This window comes from Cupressus sempervirens, chromosome 11, assembly GCF_028749045.1.
Source record: "Cupressus sempervirens isolate cs-2001-9-10 chromosome 11, ASM2874904v1, whole genome shotgun sequence".
Taxonomy (NCBI): Eukaryota; Viridiplantae; Streptophyta; class Pinopsida; order Cupressales; family Cupressaceae; genus Cupressus; species Cupressus sempervirens.
The window spans coordinates 194782535-194807820 of record NC_143128.1 but is presented as its reverse complement, the minus strand read 5'-3'; positions in this window follow the sequence as shown (position 1 = coordinate 194807820).

Here is a 25286-nt window from a genome sequence, read left to right as displayed (position 1 = left end):
CCATTGACATATAGTGCACTTTCTAAAAGAAATAGTTCTCACCTCATTCTAACTAGTCCTCATCTCATCTCCTCGATCTTATATCATTCATCTCTTCATCCACCACCATGATCATGTACTTAGATATGCCAAAATCATTTTCATCCTCAATTCCTACATCATCATACCTGTCTGTCAACCTTTTGTGGCTTTCCACCAATCTTGGCCTCAATTTGATCTAAGTTTGAACAAGTTTGACCATATTTTAACATGTATTCTTGATTTTACCCATATTTTGACTTCTTTTTATCATTTTGGGCATGCACACAAAGTTTTAGTTCATTTTGAGTCTAGTTAGGCTGAGTTTGGACCTTAGAGCCTTTTGGGGTGCAATCTACACTGTTAGAGTACAATTGAGCTTCTCAAGTGCTCTTAGAGAGTACTTAGTATTGTCATCTTGCACTTTGCATTACCTAGTGCACCATAAGTACACTGGGGTGCATTTTGGGTGCACTTGGGGTAGTTAGATGCCCAGAACTACTCCCGGAGCCCTACTTGACCCCTGTTTTGCACTCTAAAGCCCATAACTTTTGCATTTCAACTCAAATTTTCAGTCTATCAGTTGCATTGTATTTGTATCTTTGTTGTAAAAAAATTTACCTATCTATCATTTTCATCATTTTGTCACTTTCTTGAGTGGTACACCATGAAACTACTCTCAAGCCCCCGCTTTGCAGTCTGGACCCCATAACTTTCATGTTTCATCTCTGATTTGTGATCTATCAATTGCTATGGTTTTGTCTTCTCATTGCCAAAAGATTGACCTATTATATGCATATATTATTCAATTTATTAAGGGATCACCTACATATATCATCCCTACTAGGACATGTTGTTATGGCTTTCTCATTAGTTATTCTTTAACACAATGCTATAAATCACATTGTATCAAAGAGAGTTATAATGTAGATTTTCAAAAATGGTTCACATCTATGGTTTAATCACATTTTCATACTAATTCATCCCATTTTCTCATTTCACTAATTCTAATCTTTTGGCCAACTTGATTATATCTCAACAATTTCCTTCATCATTTGTATCCCCTTTTGTGTCATTTGGAGATTATTTTGGAATCTCATCTTCCCAACCCAAACCTATTTCAAAAATCATTAGAATCATATCAAATCAACCCAAAATCACCCTAACTCTACCTATAATCACCTAGAATCAGTCCTAATCAACCCAAAATATACCAAACATCTCAAATCTACCATCATCTATCCAACCCTAACCATTGTCATGTCTTTCAATGCCTTGGAAATCTATTAATTTATCAAACCTATCAACCCAACCTTAGTACTATGATGGATCTTAGTGATAGGTCAAACTAACATTCTTATCATTCGATCAATGATGTTGTCGAGTCCCGTAGTGTCAGACCATGGAATTATCAAATCAATTTAATAAAATTTATATTTACCATGGTTTTGGTCTACCCATCATCATCCTAGTCAATCTACATAATCATTACATTTCATCAAAGGATATTGTCATAGTTATCAAATAAAATTGGTCAATCATCTACTAGTTTCCTCTATAGGATTAAATAACCCATGATTTAATCTTATGTCATTTCAATCACTTTTCATCTCGCATTACTAATCATTCTTCCTAACTAACATTCTCATTTAATTTATATTCATTAATTAATTGATTCATCTTCAAAAACTATGGGAATTCACAATTTCCTAAGTTCTATTTTCCACCACTTAATTTCATTTTTACTAAGTTCTATTTGTTTGGATATATAAATTTTTAATTCAAATATTACACACAACCTTGACATAACCTTGACATCATCATGACACATGGGCATGACACATCATAAATTCTCCATTTACACTTGGCTAAGATATGTCATAATCCATATATTCCTATTCTTTATGCATATCTATATTTAGCCTTCATTGTCATATATAAGTGGCTTTGAGGTGTCACATGACACATAATAGATCCTCTTCCATTTATAGGCATGTTTACTTTTAGGCATCATAAAATATTATGTTTGGCATTTTGTGTCATATGTGTCATGGATTTCCAAAAGGAATCTCTTTCCAAGTTACACATTCAAGGTGACAAGTTCAATGCTCACCTCTTGCATGTTGGCTATAAAAAGAGCAACATTGCTCTCATTTTTGGTCCTTGGTCCTAAGTCCTTAACCTTCAAGTCCTTTAATGTCTTTGCTCCCTTAGGCTTAAAATTACTCTTCTATTACTCGCATAGCATTATCACATCATAGACTTTTTGTTTTCAATTGTGTGCATATCGAGAAGAAGGTAGGACATGGGAGCTAAAACTAAAGAGAGAGTTTTTACTTTATGTTTCTTTCTTTGTTTTAGTTGGCTTTCATGGTAGACTAGAGAGTATTAGCATGTGTTTATTGTGTTTTGTGACTTTTCTCATGGTATGTTAGATATTAGCCCATTTTCTGCTCTTACAACATTGTGGAAGAAATTGAAGACAGATTTGAAGTTCAGTTCATCACATCATCCATAGATAGATGGACAGATGCAAGTTCTAAATCATAGTTTGGGAAACTTGTTGAGATATTTGGTTGGAGATAAAACAAAAGAATAGTATTTAATTTTACCATGGGAATAATTCAAATATAATAATTATTTCAACAAGAATACTAGTAAATCACTATTCCAAATTCGATATGGGAGTAGTCCTAGAAATGTTTTTGAATTGGGGTAGTTAGATAAAGGAGAGATAAGTAGTGATAAAGTAGAAGAATTTGTTGAACATTTGAAGAACATCCATGAGGAGGTGAGGAAGCCCATTATAAATTTGAATACATTATATATAGTTAAGGCATATGTGAAAAGGAGGCATAAGGAATTTTAGATTAGGGATAAAATCCTGGTTCATTTGAGAAAAGAACATTTTCTAGTGGGTACATATAATAAGTTGAAAATGAAGAAGTTTACACCATAAAAGATAGTGAAAAGGCACAATTCAAGAAATTTCTATGAAGTGGAATTTCCTACTAAATTGAATATTTCACTAGTATTCAACATTTTAGATTTGATAGTCTTATGTAGAAGGTGATGTCGATGAAGTTGTAGAAGTGTAGTAGAGTATTCTAGTAGCTAGTTTTTCTACAAAGGAGATTGAGGACATACTAGAAAGTCATGTCGAAAAAAGTACAAGGAATAGAAATTATGAAGAATACCCGATGAAATGGAAAGGGAGGCTAGTAGAAGATTCATCATGACTAGCAAGGGAGGAGGTTAACCATCGTGGTTTTCCTCTAAATACTTGAGATGTGATGGGGTCACTTCTCAACTTACCTTGAATATGTGATGTAGGAGCATCCTAGGTGTAAGATAAATCCTTCATCACCCAAAAATATATCCTTTTAGTTGTTTCAATAAGGGTTGTCTTAATGCAAATTTGTTGTTTTTGGAGGCTTTCTACTTACTAAGTCAGTTATATGAGCTTAGAATGTTGTAATTTTAGAGGTGATGGTTCAGTTTAGTTATATTCACTTGGTAGTGTAATTTCATGGACAAATTATATGTATTTGTGAAGTTATTGTAGATTTTTGGTGTACCATTTTGAGATAAAAAAATCACACTCATCTTTGAAGGCCTTAGAGGCTCTAGACAAGATCTAAAAAACTCAATGGATGGTTGATTATGTAGATCTAAGCCTATAGACAAGTAGTTGAGGTTTCTAAAACGTGGCTATAACAACTAATTGAAGCAACAGTTTGAGAGTTATGGGTTACCCGCATTTTCTAAAATAAATGTCAAAGGAGTATTTTGCGAACTCCATATGTATTGTTAGGGTCTACCGGCCCTAGGTATTGAGATTGAGTCTCTACAACCTTTTTGGGTGGCATACATTTGTCTATTTAAGAAAGGCCCAAACATTGTCTAGGAAAACTCTAGGTGATAGTTCACAGCTTTGTCTTGTAGATTAATGTAATGAAGTGCATATGCAGGTTATCATATTATAATTGTGAATTATTTAATTCCAAATTTTCTATGATAATAAGAAGCCCATATTTCATTCTCACAAATTGTTGTTGTTTTTTTGTTCCTATTATGTTTTTTGGTATTAAGGGGAGCACCCTTCATCAATTACTTAGTTAACAAAGCAATATTATGAATATTAATCTATTTTAACCTTCAGTAACTTTATTGCAGAAACATCAAGCATAAAGAAAATAACATGAACAAGATGGCACTGATATTTAATGTGCAAACCCAATTTGGGAAAACCACCGTGCAACTAGTTACAATAGTTTTCACTCTTTTTGATGTGACCCTATTAGGAGCCAACCCTATTAAAGGTTTTAAAAAATATACTATTAAGTATGACCTTGTTAGAGGATTTATATCACCTTTTTAGGAGTGGCCTAGTTAGAGGTCTTTAAACAATTCAATCTTGAAATGTCAGCTTGTTAAAGTATTTAAAAAATATTGTTAACTCAAATCTGTTAATAATTCTTTACTACTACATTGGTTAGAAGGTAACAAAAATTTGACCTAATTTATGAAGCAACTTCCTTTGTAGATTCATAACTATGTTTAGGCTTGACCTCTAGATCCTTACTGATCATAATATTCTTTGTATATTATATTCCACACTTTCCTTTTCTCCTTTCTCCTTCACTCACATATCCATCTTATTCCACATCTTACCATTTCCACACAATCGTCACTACTTGACTTTTCTTATGTATCATAGGCTTTGACAAGTCAACTTGAATACCATTTCAAATAATCATTAAACATTGAAATAGATGGCTTTAATCAGTTAATAGTTAGATGTAATTGTATTCTTTTGTTACTCAATCAATACTGAGATTGATCACTTGGTTAACATTTGAAGTCCTTTGATGCCCAACCACTTAGTTAACACTATAAGAAGGCTATCCAAAATTTTCCGATTGCTCTATCAATATTGAATATGCTTGGTTAATATTGTTAGTACTTTATTTATTGAGAGTATTGACATTTATGTAACATCAATGACAACATACAATTTGAAGAATTATTTCCAACAAACTTTATCTATGGCAATGATGGAAACACAACATGTCAACATAGAATGATGAGAGTATGAGAAAGAGATAATATACTTAGTTTAATTCTTATTCTTATCCATACCAACCCCCTTTGAGATTCTACTTGGATTTGTCTTAGCTACTTCCACATGAATATCACTTTGTTGTAGACTTCTAGCATTTTCTCCCTCTTTATTGTATATTGCAACAACTAAATATATCCCTTCTAAAATACAAAACTCTCTCATTCTCATTGACATCAATTCTCCCTTGTTGACACTAACCTCTCCCTCTTTGACATAAAATGCCAAAGGATGCACACTTCGAAGTTACTATTGTTGGAAATATAAAATGAGTAATTGAGAGGGGAGGGGTAAATTAGTTACCACTAAAATAAATCCCAGATCCCTTAGATGTTAGTACAAAACAACTCTATGAAAATTGAACTCTGATGATGCTCGACAAACACATATAAAAATGTTGTAACTCGGTAAACACTAAAATAGCTTGACAAATGCTTAACATGAAAAACTTAAGATGTTAATTGTGATTAATATTATTTTAACTTAGTTGAATACACATGAGAGAAATATCATGAACACATATGACACCAATATTTAACATGGAAACCCAATTTGGGAAAAACCAACAATTGCAACTTGTTACTGATTTTCACTCTTCTGAAGGGAGCCCTATTAGGAGCCAACCCTATTAAAGGTTACAAAACACAATGTTAGGTGTGACCCTATTAGAAGATTTAATCACCCTGTTAGGAGTGGCCTTGTTAGAGATCTTTTGACAATTCAATGGAAATGCCACCTTTTTAGAGGATTTACAAATAGTCGTTAAGGAAACTTTGTTAAGAGATTTAGATCACTACTAAAATGGGTAGAAATTAACATTGAGATGCCTTGATTTCTAATGCAACTAAATGTTTGATTACAGATCTCAATTTTGGCTTGTATAATTGATCCTTCTTGATTGAATATATCTTTTCAACTCCACAAGGATATTTTACTTGTCCTTCTAATTCACTTCCTCTTAACATCTTTAAATCTCCAGTTATCTTCCATACATAATCTCTTTAATTCACAACTTGAGCTTATATTTATATCTTTCATATTGTCAATTTGGCTAGAATATAACTTAGAATAATCAATATTCATCTCCTTAGTTGGCTAGATCCAACAAAAAATTCAATTTAACTCAATATGCCAAAATAAGAAAATTCTTCGTTAGCCGACCCTTCTCAATAGACATTGACTTAGAGTGATTTTTCTGTGTTAACCAAGTGAATTTGATTAACACTACATACTCACAAAGTTCCTTAGGTAATTTAGTGAGCTTGGTTAATACTTTTTCTATCCAACATTTTCTTCATTAACTGAGCGAGCTCAATTAACACAACTTCTGCACACTTTCCTTTGGCACCCAAGTAACTTGGTAGACATTATCTTTTGAACTAGGCAAACTCTAGAATGCTTGATAGACATAGAAAACTGTCTTCAATGCCTGAGTGAGTTTAGAATACACTTATTGGCAATGATATGACATTTTGCATAACATCAAAGACAATACACAATTCTCAATTTTTTCAACAATCTCCCTTTTTGGAATTGATGGCAACACAAAATATCATAATGCAATGAAATTTTTAGAGCAAGAATAACGTAAGGAATATATCCTTAGTTACATTCTTATTCTCATCTATTAGAGCTCACTCTATTAATGTGAACTCTTTCTATCTTTAGTTTCTCCCTCTATCAAAAAACTTTTGTCTGCAACAACTTCTTATGATAGAAAACTTTACCTTTGATATTAGACCAAGTTCATTCTCCCTTTTGATATCTCTTTCTCTTTCTCTTTAAAAAAATTTCTATGAGGTAGGATGGAAAACTTCTCCTTCTTTGACATCTAATGCCAAAGACAATATTCAGTGAGTATCAATGTAGCTCAAGTACTGATTCATTTGCAATATGCCCTTGTCAATATTGCACCAACTAATTGATCTTCAAATTTATATATTTGATGCATCACTAAAATTCATTTAGTGAGCTTTAGATAGGGGAGTGACCCCTAGCTTACCTCTTAGATACATAAATGCATTCTTAGGTAATGGCTTGGTGAATATGTCTACAATTTGATCTTTTGTATTTACATATTTCAATCTTACTTCCTTATCGTGTACCAATTATCTCAAAAAATGATGTTTTATAGCAATGTGTTTTGTTTTGGTATGCATGACTAGGTTCTTTGATATATTGATTAAACTGGTATTATCACAATATATAACCACTAGATCCTTGATCTCTATCTTCATACCTGCCAACAGTTCTTTGAACCAAACAATAATAGAATAATTTACTACTACTACCACATGTTTTTCCTCTTTCATGGACTAAGAAATGCAATTTTATTTCTTTCTTCTCTAAGACACTAGTCTTTTATCAAGAAAGAATGCTCCACCACTGGTGTTTTTTCTATCATCAAGACTTCCTACCCAATCAACATCTATAAATACTTTTAAATCCAAATTGCCTACTATTTTGTACCATAAACCATATTCTTCACTACCTTTCAATATCTCATAATTCTTTTTATTTCCTTCATGTGATTTTCTTTGGGATTTGCTGTGAATCTTGCCACCATGTCAAATGTTAATGTAATATCAGGCCTTATATTCACTACATACTACAAATTTTTAATCATTGATCTGTATGTGGTTTGATCTACCTCTTTGGAATAATCATTTTTGGAAATCTTATGTCTAGTAGACATAGGAGTTCCATCTAGTCTTGAATCTTCCATTCCAAATTTCTTTAGTATCTCCTTGTTATATTTAGATTGAGTAATGTAGATACCACCTTTCTTCTCCTAGATCTGTAATCCAACAAAGAATTTTATCTCTCTAAACTTAGACATCTCAAATTTTTTACTCATTTCTTCTAAAAAATTCCTTGCACAAGTCATAATATCCTATGAATAAGGTGTCATCCATGAATATTTCTACCAACACAATCTTCTTGTCTAATATTTCTTTGATATACAAACTACTATTATCATTTGTTCTTTGAAAACCAATCTAGATCAAATAGTTATGAAGTCTTTCATACCAAGCTCTAGGATCTTGCTTGAGACCATATAATTCCTTATGTCATTTTTAGACCATGTATCTTTTTCTAGGATCCACATAGCCTTTAGGTTGCTCTATTTATACTTCCTTATCAAGAATTTCATTCAAGAATGAAAATTTTACATCCATTTGATAAACTTTAAAACCTTTATGAGTTGCATATGCTAGTAAAGTTCTAACACCTTCTAATCTTGCAACAAGAGAAAAAGTTTCACCATGATCAATACCTTCTTCTTTAGAATAACCTTTACATGCTAACCTTGCTTTGTTTCTAGAAACTTCTCCATCTTCATTTAGCTTATTTCTAAATACACACTTTGTGCCAATTATATTTTTATCCTTGGGTCTATGAACAAGAGTCTAGGTTTTGTTCTTCTCTATCTTTTCTATTTCTTTATTCATTGCTTCAATCCAACTTTCATTATCCAAAGCATCTTTACCATTTCTTGGCTCAAATTTAGCAAGTAAACATGTACCTTTCAATTTCTTTCTTATCATTGCTCCATCTGACTTGTCTCCAATGATCTGATTAGGTGCATAATGCCTTCTGACATACCTTGCTAACACAAGGTCTTTGGATTTTTTTCACTGATTTCTTTATGAACTTCAATATTGAGCTCGGGTCCTACTATCTATAACTTAGGTCCATCAGAGTCAATTTTCTCTAGTAATAGCTTGGTAGCTTCTGACTATGACTTGGGTCCTTCAGACTATAAATCAGGTTGCACTAGTTGTAACTCGGTAGCTATTGGAGATTTTGGAGACTGAGGAGGTGAAGCCTCCTATCTTATAGATAGATTTTCTAGGGTATCAAGTTCATAGTAAACAAATCTTCTATGATCCTCAAGCTCTTTGTTGCTTTCTTCTTCATTCTTTTCTGAAAACCTATCAATTCTCACATGTGTATTTTCTATGATTTTATGAGTAGAAAAATTAAGACATTTGCATTCTTTACTTATGTAGGAGTATCCTAGGAATATTCCTTCATCACCTTTGACATCAAATTTACCTTTCCTAGGTTCTTTCAAGATATAACATTCTCTGCCAAATACTTTCAAGTAACTTACATTAGGTTTGTAGCCATACCATAGTTCATAAGGAGTTTGTTTTGAGTATTTCTTTAGTTGTACTCTATTCAAGGTATGCATTGTAGTGCTAAGTGCTTCCTTCTAGTATTTGATTGCAATATTCTTTCTATTATTGGTGTTCTTGCACAATCCATGATGGATCTATTCCTTCTTTTAGCTATACCATTCTGTTAAGGTGTAGCAGGGGCTGATTCTTATCTTTTAATTCCTTTTTCAGTGCAAAATTCATTAAATTCATTGGAAATGATATGACATTTCGTGTAACATCAAAGATAATACACTGATTGGAAATTATATGATATTTTGTGTAACATCAAAGACAATACACAATTACTCAATTGTTTCAACAACTATATACCTTTTGTACTAGTCTATATGCAATATGTTTTGCATTTCAAACCTAAAGTGTGACAATCTACATCAACTTAATAAATCTTCAATGGAACTTGGTTGATGCATCACTATTTTGTGCTTTAGTGAGTATCATATAGGGGAATAATGTCCGCTAGTTTACCTTGTAGATACATAAATTCATCCTTAGGTAATGCCTTGGTAAATATATATTTTATCTTCTCCTTGGTGTTCACATATTCCAATATCACCTCTTTTTCTTGAACCAATTACCTTAGGTAATGATACTCAATTTCAATGTGTTTTGTCTTTGTGTGCATCACATGATTTTTGTATTTATTGATTGCACTTGTGTTATCACAATAGATAACCAGTGATTCCTTTATTTTATCATTCATACCTGATAGTATTTGGTTTATCTATATTATGTTAGAATAATTGACTAACGTAGCAACATATTTTTCCTCTACTATTGATTAAGAAATACAATTCTATTTCTTTCTTGTCCAAGATACTAATCTCTTTCAAAGAAAGAATTCTCCTTTGCTAGTGTTTTTTCTATCATCAATGCTTCTTGCCCAATCTACATTAGTAAAAGTTCCCAACTCAAGATTTCATTATTTCTTATAACATAGATCATATTATTTAATTTGTTTTAGGTACCTTAGAATTATTTCTAGTGTCATCATGTGATTTCTTTAGGATTTATAGAAAACTTAGCAACTATGCCAACTGCTAATGCAATATCAGGTCTAGTGTGTACCATATAATGAAGTTTCCCAATTATTTATTTGTAGGTAGTTTGATTTACCTCTTTTGAATCATCATTCTTTGAAATTTTATGTCTAATAGACATTGGTGTTTCAATAGGTTTGGAATCTTCCATTCCAAATGCTTTTAATGTTTCCTTGAAGTACTTTGATTGAATAATGTATATGTCATCCTTGATTTGATGAATTTGTAGACCCACAAAGAATATTATCCCTCCAAACTAGACATATAAAATTCTTTCCTTATTTCCTCAATAAATGACTTGCATAATATTTCATGTACTCTAAATATGATATTATCCGCAAAAATTTTTGCAAACAATATCTGGTCTTGTGGTCCTTCCTTTATATACAAACTACTATTATCATTTGTCTTTTCAAAACAAATTGTTACCAGATATCCATGCATCCTTTTGTACCATTCTCTTGGATCTTGGTTTAATTCATATAGAGCTTTATGAACTTTACATACCATGTCTCTTTTTCTTGGATCAATGAAACTTTCAAGTTGTTAATGTTAAGTTTTCCTTCCAGGATTCCATTTAAGAAAGATAATTTTACATCCATTTGATATTCTTTGACTCCCTTTTGTGTAACATATGTTAAAATTATTCTAACTACTTCAAGTATTGCAATAGGGGAAAATGTTTCCCCATAGTCAATACCTACTTCTTGTGCATAGCCTTTGAATACTAGTCTTTCCTTTTTCCTGTTACTTATCCTTTCTCATTCAACTTATTTCTTAATATCCATTTTGTACCAATCAGATTCTTATCCTTATGTCTAGGTACCAAAGACCTAGTATTACTATATTCTATTTTCTCAATTTCTTCATTCATTGCCTCTATCCAACCTTCATTTTCTAAAGCATATTTTACATATCTAGGTTCAAATTCACTAAGAAAACATGTACCTTTTAATTTTTTCCTTGCTAGTATGTCATCTATCACTCCTTCAATTATTTGTTCATGTGCATGATGTTGTCTAACATATTTTGAAAGTCTTTGATCTTTCTTTTTTGATTCTGAACTTTGTTCACTTAGTTCTCCACAATCTTTTGACTTTTTCTTAGGCTCCTCTTGTTAGAATATATAGTCCACCAATATAACTGATGCAGGAGCATCCTAGGTGAAAGGGCAGTCTTGCATCACCAAAAAATATTTTATTTTCAGTCTTTTCTATTTTAATAAGGACTAGTGGATAGGGTGGTTACTATTTTTAGTAAGCTTTTCATACAAGTTTAGAATGTTGTCATTTTCTACAGGAGGGTTTATTTTAGAGATATAAGCCTACATAAAAATCTCATTGCTCTATCTTAAGTATCAGAAATGTTATTGCAGATTTTTGGTTGAAAATTTTGTAGAAAAATCTTCAGGCTCACCATTGCAGGCCTTAGAGTGCTTGGATGAGGTTTAAAAACTTGATGAAAGGGCAGTAGCATGGTTTTGAGCCTATAGATCAAGAGTTGGTGTTTCTAAAAAGTGGTTATAATAGCCAATCAGAGCATTAAGAAGAAGTCCATATTTTATTCTCACATTTGTTCTTGTTTCTTTGTTTTTGTTATGAGTTTATAGTATTAAGGGGAGTCCCCTGCATCAAGTGGTATCAGAGCTAGAGTTCTTGAGTGTGTGGATAGATCATTGATTGTGAGGTAGTTTGCACCAAGACCATGGTTTGGGCTGAGCATGTAGGCAAATCATCGATTGTGAGGTAGTTTGCACTAGGGTTTTAGTAGAAGTGCAAAAATACCTCCATAAAGAGAGCATGGAAGAAGAGATATGTGTGTTACACCTGAGGGTTTTCAAGCCCTCCAAAGGTAAATGCAAGCATTGGAAGAAAAAATGCAAAGAGGATTAAATCTTCTTGTAAGAGATGAAAGTGAGCGTGAGGATGAAGTAGAAGAAAATGTTGAAGCAGAGATAGTTCTAAATCTAGAGGAAGAGAGGCTTTTTAGGGCCATCTCCATGATTTGAAAAAGACCTAAGTTTGAGGTTCCCACATTTTTAGGAAATCTTAACCTAGAATAGTTGATTGATTGGATCAATGAACTAGAGGAGTACTTTGAGTATGAAGATATTGAGGATCTGGATAGGGTCAAGTTTGCAAAGGAAAAACTGAAGGAACATGCAAAGATCTGACAGTAAGAGGTTTAGTTGGAGTGAAATAGAAAGAGAAAGGACAAAATCAAGATATAGGATTAGATGATAGCTAAAATGAAGTGACAATTGATTCCTATGGATTATGAGCTTGATCTATTAAAGAAGATGCAAGGAATGAAGCAAGTGGGAAAATCTATTCAAGAGCATACTAAAGAGTTCTATCGAGTTCTCATTAGGACCAACCATGCAAAAGCTAATAAGGAGAAAGTCACCCATTATCTTAATGGGTTAAGGCCAAGAATTTAAGATGAGCTAAGTTTGGTTCAAATGAGTAGTATTGAGAAGGCATAGTTTGCCCCAAGAGTTGAGGAGAAACAAACCAAGAAGTTTGACAATAAGAATAATGGAAGAGGTCATGGTAGAAGATCTAGTGGATGATCTTATGGAGGCCGTAATGATGATTAGAAGAACAAGGATGAAGTTGGAAGTAACAACCAAAACCAAAGGAAAATAATCCTAATCATGTCCATGATCATAACAATAGAGATCAAAGAGGAAGAGGCAAAGGACAAGGATCTAGAAGAGGAGGCTTCCATGGAAAATGTTTTCACTATGGATAAGAAGGGCCTAGAGAATTTGAATGTACCTAGCATCAAGGAAGGAGAGATCAAAGAACAAAAGGTCTAGTGAGAGTTGCAGATGTTGATGATGTCAGATCCTCACATTCTAAAGATGTTGAAAGGGGAGAAGTCCTAGTTAATAGAAGAGTCCTACTGAGTGGTGAGAATGAACCTAATCAAAGAAGGAGTTTTTTTCACACAAGTTGTAGATGTGAAGATAAGTGTTGTGATATGATCATTGATGGTGGAAGTACTAACAATTTTTTGTCAAAAACAATGGTCACCAAGTTGAAGGTAAAGAGACAAAAACACCTGCATCCATACCATATTGCTTGGATGCAAGATGACCACAAGGTCATGGTCAATGAGCAGTGCTCAGTAAAGTTCAAGATTGGAAGTTACTAGGATGAGGTACTATGTGATACCATACCAATGGACATATATCATATGTTATTGGGTAGGCTATGGTAGTTTGATAGGCATGTTGTACATAATGGGCAAGCAAATACCTACACTCTAAGTAAGGATGGAGTGAAACATAAGTTGACATCATTGAAGGATAAATAAGAAAAGGTATGTAGTGTTGCTAGAATATGTTTTTTTGATGGAAAAGACTTTCTTAAAGGTATGCAACATGAGCATGTGTTTTGCTATAATTCCTAAAATAAGTAAAGAAGAAGTAGAGGAGGTACCTACAAAAGTTGTAGATATGTTGGAAGAGTTTTTTGATATTGTATCAGATAATGTACCTAATGGATTGCTCCCAATAAGGAAGATCAATCACCAAATGGATTTGGTTCCAGCAGCCAGTTTGCCAAATAAAGCAGTACACAAAATGACAGTGGCAGAAAGTGAAGAGTTGAACAAGCAAGTTCATGAGTTGTTGTAGAAGGGGTTGATTCAAGAGAGTCTAAGTCCATGTGTTGTACCAGCAATGTTAGCACCAATGAAGAATGGAGGATGTGCACAAATTCTCGTGCTATCAACAAGATCAACATAATATAGATTTTCTTTACCGAGGATGGATGATATAATGGACTGTTTGAGTGGAGTTTAGTATTTCACAAAGATAGTTCTAAAGAGTGGGTACCATTAGATCTATATCCGAGAAGGTGATGAGTGGAAGACTACTTTCAATACAAGGTAAGGATTGTATGAGTGGTTAGTCATGCCTTTTGGGCTAACCAATGCAGTGAGCACTTTCATAAGGCTCATGAATGAGGTACTGAAGAAGTTTCTAAGTAAGTTTGTCATTGTTTACCTAGATGATATATTGATCTTTAGTAAGACATTGGAGGAGAATTTGATTCATATTCACAAGGTGTTTGATAATTTGAGGGAAGAAAAGTTGTTGATAAACTTGAACAAGTGCAGTTTTCTAAAGAAGGAGTTGGTGTACTTGGGATTTGTAGTCTCAGGAGAAGGTCTGAAAATGCACCTAAAGAAAGTAAAGGGTATCCTTGAATGGCCTACTCCAATGAGTGTGACAAAGGTAAGATCTTTTCATGGATTGGCTACATTTTACAGAAAGATCATAAGAAGTTTTAGCAATATTTGTGGACCCTTGAGTGAAACAATTAGAGGAGATAGGAAATAGTTTAAGTTGACTATAGGAGTAGATAAAGTTTCAATCTATTGAAATAGAAAGTTACCGAGTAACCTATTTTAACACTTCTTGATTTTAATAAGGTGTTTCAAGTAGACTGTGATGCTAGTGGTATTACAATAGGAGTTTTTTTGAGCCAAGAAGGTAGACCAATTGCTTATTTTAGTGAAAAGTTGAATGATGCAAAAGGAAAATATTTTGTTTATGATCAAGAATTTTATGCTATAGTTCAAGCATTGAAGAAGTGGAGACCCTATATTATTCCTAAGGAGTTTGTTTTGTATACTGATCATCAAGCTTTGCAATATTTGAATAGTCAAGGAAAATTGAACTAAAGGCATTTAAATTGGGTTGAGCTTTTGCAGAGTTATACATTTATTTTAAAACACAGAAGTGGGAAGTCTAGCAAGGTTATAGATGCTTTTAGTAGAAGACAACTTTTGCTAATAGAAATGAAGATAGAGGTGGTTGGGTTCAAGGAACTCAGTACATTGTATCTAGATGATCCTGATTTTGGTGATACATAGAAGGCTTGTACAAAACCTGTTACACTTGATAGGAAAAAGTGGTTGAATTTTATGATCCAGGATAATATGTTGTTCAAAGGAAGCCAGTTGTGCATTCCAAGAAGTTCAATGAGAGAGAACCTCATCAAGGATAAGCATAGTGGAGGATTGGCTGGACATTTTGGCAGAGATAAAACTATAGCTTTGGTTGCTAAAAATTATTACTGACCATAGTTATAGCAAGATGTGATAAAGTTCGTACAAATTTTCCAAGTCTGTCAGATGGCGAAAGAAGTGAAGTAGGATATTGGTTTGTATCAACCATTACCTATACCAAAGAAGCTGTGGGAGGATGTTAACATGGATTTTATTCTTCGATTACTGAGGACACAATGCAAGCATGATTCTATTTTTGTGATGGTTGACAGGTTTTCAAAGATGGCACATTTTATTCCTTGCAAGAAGACTAGTGATGTTGTTCATTTAGCAGAGTTTTTTTTTAGAGAAGTGGTGAGATTACATGGTCTACCAAAGAGTATAGGTTCAGACCATGATACCAAATTTGTTGGTTATTTTTGGTGTACATTGTGGAAGAAGTTGAAGACAGATTTAAAGCATAGTTCATCACATCATCCACAGACTGATGGACAAGTAGAAGCTGTGAATCATAGTTTGAGAAATTTGCTAAGATACTTGGTTGGAGATAAACTAAAAGGATGGGATATGATTTTACCACAAGTAGAATTTTCATTTAATAATTCTATCAATAGGAGTATTGGTAAATCACCATTCCAGATTGTTATGGCAGTAGTCCTAGAAATGTTTTTGAATTGAGGAAGTTGGATAAGGGAGAGATAAGTAGTGCTGAAGTAGATGATTTTGTTGAACATTTGAAGAAAATCCATGACGAGGTGAGGAAGCAGATCATAAAGATGAATACACAATATAAGGCTAAGGCAGATGTGAAAAGGAGATATAAGGAATTTCAGATTGGAGATGAAGTCATAGTTCATTTGAGAAAGGAGCACTTTCTAGTGGGTGCATATAATTAGTTGAAGATGAAGAAGTTTGGACCATGCAAGATAGTGAGGAGGCATGATTTTGACAATGCATATGAAGTAGAGTTGCTTGCTGAATTGAATATTTTACCAATATTTAATATTTCAGATTTGATAGAGTATTATGAAGGAGGTGATGGAAATGAAGTTGTAGAAGTGAATGGAGCATTCCAACACCCAGCTCGGCTATAAAGGAGATTGAGGAGATACTAGATAGTTTGTTGGAAAAGGTACCAAAAATAGAACTTATGAGGAATAACTGATCAAATGGAAAGGAAGACTAGTTGAGGATTCATCATGGCTAGCAAAGGAGGAGGTTAACCATCTTCATTTTCCTATGAACACCTGAGACGTGATAAGGTCACTTCTCAAATTACCCCAGGTGTCTGATGCAGGAGCATCCTGGGTGAAAAGGCAATCATGCATCACCCAACAATATTTTATTTTCAATCTTTTCTATTTTAAAAAGGACTAGTAGACAAGGTGGTTACTATTTATAGGAACTTACTATATTTAGTAATTTTTTCATACGAGGTTAGAATGTTCACATTTTCTATAGGAAGGTTCATTTTAGAGATATAAGCCTAGCATAGAAATCTCATTGCTTTAGCTTAAGTATCAAAGAAGTTGTTGCAGATTTTTGGTGGAAGAAATTGTAGAAAAATATTTAGGCTCACCATTGGAGGCCTTAGAGTGCCCATATGAGGTCTGAGACCTTGACAAAAGGGCACTAATGTGGTTTAGAACCTCTAGATCATGAGTTGGTGTTTCTGAAAAGTGGTTATAATAGACAATCAGAGCAATAGCTCGTGAGTTATGACCTTCAAAGGTTGGGCTGTTAAAATTTCTAAAATAATTTGTCAAATATGTGTTTGGTAGACTTTATATGTATTTTTAGGGTCTGTCGGCCCTAGGTATTAAGTTTAAACATCTATAACCTTCCCAAGAAGCATAAACTTACCTATTTAAGAAAGTCCCAAACATTGTCTAGGATAGCTTTGGGTGATAGTTGGCAGCATTGCCTTGTAGATTACTGTAATGAAGGCACCCATTGGGGTTAGCATATTGTAAATGAGAATTCTATAATTCCTCTTTTACGACAATAATAAGAAGTCCATATTTTTTTCTCGCATTTGTTGTTGTTTCTTTCTTTCTATTATGAGTTTATGGTATTAAGGGGAGTCCTTTGCATCAATAACTAAAAGGATGAGGCAGGGAGGTGAATCAATTATCCAACTATTATCAAAATTATCAACCTTATTAAATCTTAACCATATGAGCAATATAATTACAAACCATAATAAGATACTTATGCACAATAACATCATATCTCTTAACTAGAGAAACCCTTGATCAAAGGGAAAACCCTGGTGGGGATGCTACCCATAAGATGATGTACTAATATAAATATTCCTCATTAAGGGATGGACCTTGTTAGGATTCTATGAAAACATTCAATACATATCAATCCCTATTAAGAGATTCCAACCCTATTCAAAGTTATAGAAGGTAGATGGACCCATTGTCCAAGCAACTTTAGGAGAAAGACCAACGAACCCACTGTCAAAATAATTTTAGTATTATTCCTTGTAGAATAATAGAATTGAACTATACTTCTCCTTCCTATTCCTTTTTCCAATCAACTAGACTTTTACTCCTTTTGATGATGATACTAGATCACAAACTTTACATCCAATAATCCCTTGGATCACTTACTCACATTTACCCAACACTCTTCTCTTATTTGCACTTCTTTGAACACTTCAAATTCCACACAATCTTACAAAAAAAGGAAAATAATTTCCTTTATACCAAGTTCTCAAAAAAATTCCTTGAGTCAGCCTTGAGGCTTTCTCAATTAATTATAATAGGACCATAATAAGACAATTAATTATTTCACAAAAACATAGCACTTTGGTCTCACAGACTATTCAACTTATCACATGTGTGACTCCAAGACTTGCCTACTCACTAACATCATTATTAGACTATCCTCTATCACTGTCTAACTTCTCCATATTATATCTTTGTTAGAAGATATATATGGTTATTAGAAAAAAAAATTCAATTACTCTTTTTTTATGCTATTCTTTATAAGTCACTTATAGCTTTTGTATGTTTTTTATTTAGGTTACACAAACTTAACATCATCATTATGTCACATTGTGGAAAATTTCCTTAACTATGCATCACCTTATCATCAAACCTATGACTATATGACCCTAATCTCTATTTTCTACTTTGCCAATATTCACAAAATTATTGCTATGTTGACATTAATGACAAATAACAACATGAATGCAAAAGATTAATACTCCCACATGCTCTACAATTCTTAGGATACTCCCCCAAAGGAATTCCATCAAAATTCATGCCAATAATCTCCCCCTTTGGCATTGATGACAACATAGATGAAAAACATCTAAGTTCCAAGAACACCAAAGAATACTCTACTACTATTACTATTGTTGTTTTCATCTTTTCAAATCCTCTTCATCAATCAAATCTAAAATCCTCTAGAACATTGATATGTTCTACATCTTCTTAGGATTGGCATCATTTGTTCACATACTAAACAACTTAGCTTCTCCCCCATAGAAATATTCCTTCTCCTTTCTTACATGAATCTTTCTAAATCTCCCTAATAAAGTAGAGATTTTTTTCATGTACATATCTCCCCCATTGACATCAATGTCAAAGATCTCATTATGTCAATTATCTTTTCCAAGTCTTCAACTAGCTCAAGTATCCAAAGACTTTGTTCAAGAGCAATTATAATGAGTTCTAAATGACTCTTCTATTCTTAGATACTCCCCCATACAAGAAGCATTGGCATTTATTCTATTCAACTAATAGTTCTCTGTACCATTCGACTAATGCGATCTCTATATCATCTACTCTAAATTAGGTAGAGACATAACCCCAAGCATACCTCTCAAGTACTCAAATGTATCTTTAGAAAAAGGCTTTGTTGAGATATCTACAATCTGATCTCTTTTTGTGCTACCTCCTCTCTCAAAACATGATACTTAATAGATATATGCTTATTCTTAGAATGCAATACAAGATTCTTGGACATAGTTACTGTACTTTTGTTATCAGAATATATGATAACAAGTTCTAAGAATTCTATCCCAATATCTTTTAGAATTTGCTTCATCCATATGACTTGATTGCAATTATTTGATGTTGCTATCTACTTTGCCTCAACTATAATTTATAAAATACAATCCTCTTTATTTCTTATCCAAGAAACCAATCTTCTTCCAAGAAAGAATGCTCCACCACCAGTGTTTTTTCTATCATCCATACTGCCTACCCAATCATCATTAGTATAGGTACATAGAGTGAAATCACTTGATCTATCATACTATATCCCATAATCAGATGTTCCTTTCAAATATCTAAATATCCTTTTTACTATTGCATAGTGATATTCCTTAGGATCAGCTTGAAATCTTGCTATAATGCCAACTGTATTCTCTACATCCAATCTAATGTGAGTCAGATATTGCAAACCCCCAATCATGGATATGTGCATCATCTTCTCAACTGTAGGTGTTTCATCCCTACTAGATAACTTGTGACCAATTATCATCGATGTACCAACAAGATTACAATTTTCCAATCCAAACCTTTTCAACAAGTCTTTCAAATACTTGGCTTGTGAAATGAAAATTCTATGGCTATTATGTACAATATGTAAACCTAGAAAGAAATTAATCTCTCCTATCATGCTTCTTTCAGACCCATTCTTCATTTCTTCATAAAATTTCACTTACTTCATCCTTGACTCCAAATATTATGTCATCAACAAATATCACTATTATTAGAAAACTATTATCAATGTCTTTCAAGTATAAGTTACTATATGTCATACTTTTAGCAAATCCAAGCTTTTTCAAATACTTGTACAACCTTGCATACTAGGTTCTTGGTGCTTTTTTAGATCATATAGAGTTTTCCTTAATCTACATACCATATCTTTTTCTTTTGTTAGATGGAAACCTTTAGGCTTCTCAATGTATACCTTTTCATCAAGTTCTTCATTCACAAAAGCTGATTTAACATCTATCTAACACAACTTGAACTTCTTACTCACTACATAAGCTAGGAACATTCTCATTGCTTCTATTCTGGCTATAAGGTTTTCACATAATCTATTCCTTATTGTTATGAATATCCTTTGCATACAAGTCTAGCCTTGTTTCTTACAACCTTGCTTTGTTCATCATCTTGTTTCTGAATACCTATTTACTTCTTATAAAATTCTTGTCTTTAGGCCTTGGAACTAATTCCCATGTGCCATTCTTTATAGTTTGGTCTAATTCTTCCTTCATTGCCCAGATCCAATTATCATTTTACATGCTTCATTTGTACTACAAGTTCAACATGAGAAATCAATCATAATTCCTCATTAACTCTATTTCTTCTCATCACTCCCTTGTCTTTGCTTCCAATTATCTTCTATACATTGTGATTCTTTATTAGGTTGATGTTAGAGGTAGGATTTTCCAACTCAACTCTTACTTCTTCTCTTGGTTAAGATCTTTCTCCTCTTTGTTCAATCATTTGCACATCATCTTGCATATCCTTGTTAGTCTTAAAGAAAACTTCAATATTCTCTCTAAAAATTCTAGTATTTTCTTCTTCATCATCAGAATTGTAATCCATTTATTTTTCTTAATTCTAAACTTTTCATCAACTTTTACATTTACACATTTAACAATTGTCTTGGTTATATGATTAAAGGATTTATAATCTTTTATTTTCAATGAATAACCAAGAAACATACCTTCATCACTTCTTAGATCAAACTTACCAACATCATCATCTCTCTTTATGTAACACTTGCCTCCAAATATTCTAAAATGTTTTATTGAAGATGTATGACCAAACTGTAATTCATAAGGTGTCTTATTCATACCTTTTCTAATCTCTACTTTGTTCATGGTGTACATTGTTGTATTGACTACTTCTCTCTAAAATGCTCTAGGTTCATCATTTTTAAACAACTTTTCTCTTCCTACCTCTAATACTAATTTGTTTCTTCTTTCTTGTATTCCACTCTTCTGAGGAGTCTTAGGTGAGGATAATTGTCACTTAATTCCATTCTCTTCACAAAATATGTTGAATTCTCTAGAGGTGAACTCTCCTCCTTTATCTGATATCAAGCATTTTATCTTTATACTAGATTCATTCTCAACTCTATTCTAAAATATCTTAAACTTTTCAAATGCTTCAGATTTCTCTGTAAAATCCTCTTGTCCTAGTAGGGCCATTCAAATTTTTTTTAACAATATCTAGCTTCTCTATAGTAGTGAATTTCTTACTAGGAAAAGATGCTTTCTTCTTCTTAGCCATGATACATTATTTGCAAATAACATTAGTCAACTTCATTATTTTAGGAGAATCTCTAACTATGAATGTGCTACTGACCTTCATAATATTATCAAAGTTTATATGACAAAATATCATTGCCATAACCAACTATTATCCACTTTAGTAACCAAACATGGTATCTCAGTGAGATTCAACTAAAATACTTTACCTCTAGATCTTGTACCTATTCCAATCAACTTGCCATTTTTATCTCTAATAATGCAAGCCATTTTACTGAGTTGCAACTGATAACCTTTATCCACAAACTAGCCAACACTCAACAAGTTATGCTTTAAACCATCAACAAAGAAAACATCACCAATGTTAGTCTTTCCATCAAGAGTAATAGATACTATCCCTATTATGTGATAGGTTGCATTTTTACCAACACAAACAATACCCCCATCATGATTCCTAAATTTAAGAAAATTGTTCATTTAACCTGTCATGTGATGTGAACATTGATGCTCTATATTCCAATCAAATTTCTTTTCAACTTGGGAAACTAGAACCTTCTACTCTCCAGTTTCTATGTCAAGATCATCTTCTTTTATGGCTACAAATCTTAACTCATCATCACTTTCACTCTGAACTCTTTGCTCAGATTGCTCATTTTCATTTGCATATAAACAATTTATAGGTCTTATAGACCTAAACTTTCATTTACATTTTTTCATCTTTTTAGGACATTTATATGCATAATGAGAAAATTCATTATTACAACTCTTAACGATATTCTTACCATCTAGTTCTCTTCTTACAATAAGGGATATACCTTCTTCAATCTTCCTATCTTCGTTAGATCTGGTTCTACTACTACTAGCAAAATCTCCCTGAGTGCTTTCACTTCTAGATTGACTTGGACAAACACTTAAGGCATTGAAATTTTTCTCTAATCTTGTCATTTCTCCAAATTGTCTTAAACTTGCCTCTACTACTTCCAATATTCCAAGTAGCGTTTCGCTACTGAACTTCTTATTATAGTGTATCAAAAGTTCAAACATTTGTGCTACTTGCTTGAATGGTGGTGTCAAAATTTTCAAGATCTTTCATATAAATTTATCTTCTTCTTTGGTTGCACCATTTGATTTGATTCCTGCAAAAATCTCAGATATCCTACCATCATAACTTCTTACAGATTAATCTTCCCTTATTTTATCATCTACAAAACAAGCATATTGAATTATACAATCTTATCCTTTTTGTATATTTATCACCTTCAAAAGTAGATTCTAAATCTTTCCAAATCTCACGAGATGTTAGTAGTGAGTTTACCTGATTGTATTCATTCTCTGAAAGAGCTAATAATAAACCTTCTTTGGCTCTCATATTACAAATAAACATCTCTTTTTGCTTCACTACATTGTTCAAGATTTTCTTCTTCCACAATTATTTTGCTACCTTTTGTCAATAACCAATAAAATAGACCCATACATAGCAGATGAGTCTTCATCTTATCCTTCCATTTTTCATAGTTAACACCACCAAACGTAGGACTATCCTTTCTAAAATGACTCACCATTGATTTCCCAAAGTCGTTAAGCTTTCTCTTCAAGGACCTAAAGCTCTGATACCAAATGTTAGAACATATAGTCCACCAATATAACTAAGAGTGGGGTGGAGGGGAGTTGAATTGGTTATTCAACTATTATCATAATTATCAACCTTATTAAATCTTAACTATAGGAGCAATTTAATCAAAAACCATAAAAAGATACTCATGCACAATAACACTAGATGTGTTAACTAGGGAAACCCTTGACTAGAGGGTCCAGTAGGGATGGTACCTATAAGATGATATAGTAATATAAATATTCCTTGTTAGGGGATAAATCCTATTAGGAGTCTATGAAAACATTCAACACATATCACTCCCTATTAGGAGACTTCAAATCCCTATTAGGAGATTCCAACCCTGTTAAGAGTTGTAAAAGGTAGATGGACCCACTATCCAAACAACTTCAAGGGAAAGACCAATGAACCCACTATCAAAATGATCTATGTATTATTCCTTGTAGAATAATAGAATTGAATTATACTTCTTCTTCCTCTTTCTCTATCATATCAATCAAACCTTTTTCTCCTTCTAATCTCAATATTAGATCATAAACTTCACATCCAATAATACCTCAGATCATTTACTCATATTTACCCAACACACTACTCTTGTTCGCACTTCTTTGAAGACCTTGCATTAGACAGATTCTTACAAACAAGGAAAATGATTTCCTTTATACAAAGTTCTCAAAATAATTCCTTGAGTCAGCCTTGAGGCTTTTCCAATTAATTATAATAGGTTAACAATAATACAATTAATTATTTTGCAACCAAATAGCAATGTTGACTCATAATCTATACAACTTCTCACGCATTCAACTCTAGGACTTGTACACTTCCTGACATCATCATTAGGCTATCCTCTATCACTATCTAACTTTGTATCTCTAGATTATATCTTTGTTTGAAGATATAATATGATCATCAAAGACTTCTTTTTAGGTACTATGTTTCTATGTTTCTCTCTATAAATCTCTTAAAACTTTTGTACGTATTCAATTTAGGTTACGTGAACTTAACCTCGTCATTAGGGCACATTGTATAACATTTCTTTAACTACATGTCTCCTGATCATTAAAAATTTAACCAGATGACCATGATCTATGTCTTCTACTCTATCAATCTTCACATAATTTTTCCTATGTTGACATCAGTGAAAATAACAATCATGAACCCAACATGTTAATGCTCACACATACTCTTTAGTGTTTAGGATACTCCCTCAAAGGAATAATATAAACATTCATGCCAACACCTCTTGTTGGTCTACCAACAATTTAGGTTGCATTGTCTATGACTTATGTTGTATTGTCTTGACTTTGGTTCTTTTGCTTGATTTGGCTACAACTCGGGTTGTACTACCTATGATTGCAACTTGGGTTGTGTTACATGTGTCTCAGGTTGTATTGCCACTGATTTCCTAGATTCACTTTGTTTTTTCCTGGCTCAAACTAAATGTGGTAAATTTTTAGGTTCATCCTTATAGTAAACAAAAATTTTGTAGTCTTCATACTCCTTGCTTCTCTATTCTTCACTTCTATCTACAAAAATTTGTATTCCTTACTTTTATTGGAGTGCCCTAGGAATATATCTTCATCAATTTTTGCTTGAATTTTTTATTTCCTTACATATTTTGAGATATAGAATTTTCTTCCAAATACTATGAGATAACAAACATTAAGCATCTATCCATACCATAATTCATAAGGTGTTTTGTTTGTACCTTTCTTCAACTAAAATCGGGTAAGTGTATGAACTACTCTGCTAATTTCTTCTCTCTGGTATTTCGGTGCAACATTATTCTCATTCATTAGTCTTCTTGCACACACTATGATGAATCTATTTCTTCTTTATATTATACCATTCTACTTTGGTGTCCTACTTGTTTATACCTATCCTTTAATTCATCTTTCAATGCAGCACTTGTTGAATCCATTTTAGATGAATTCACCTCCTCTATCTAATCTTGTGCATTTTATGTTTTTTTATTTTTTTTCCTTCTCAAGTCTAGCCAAATACCATTTGAAATTTTGAAAAGCATCAGATTTATCTTTTAGGA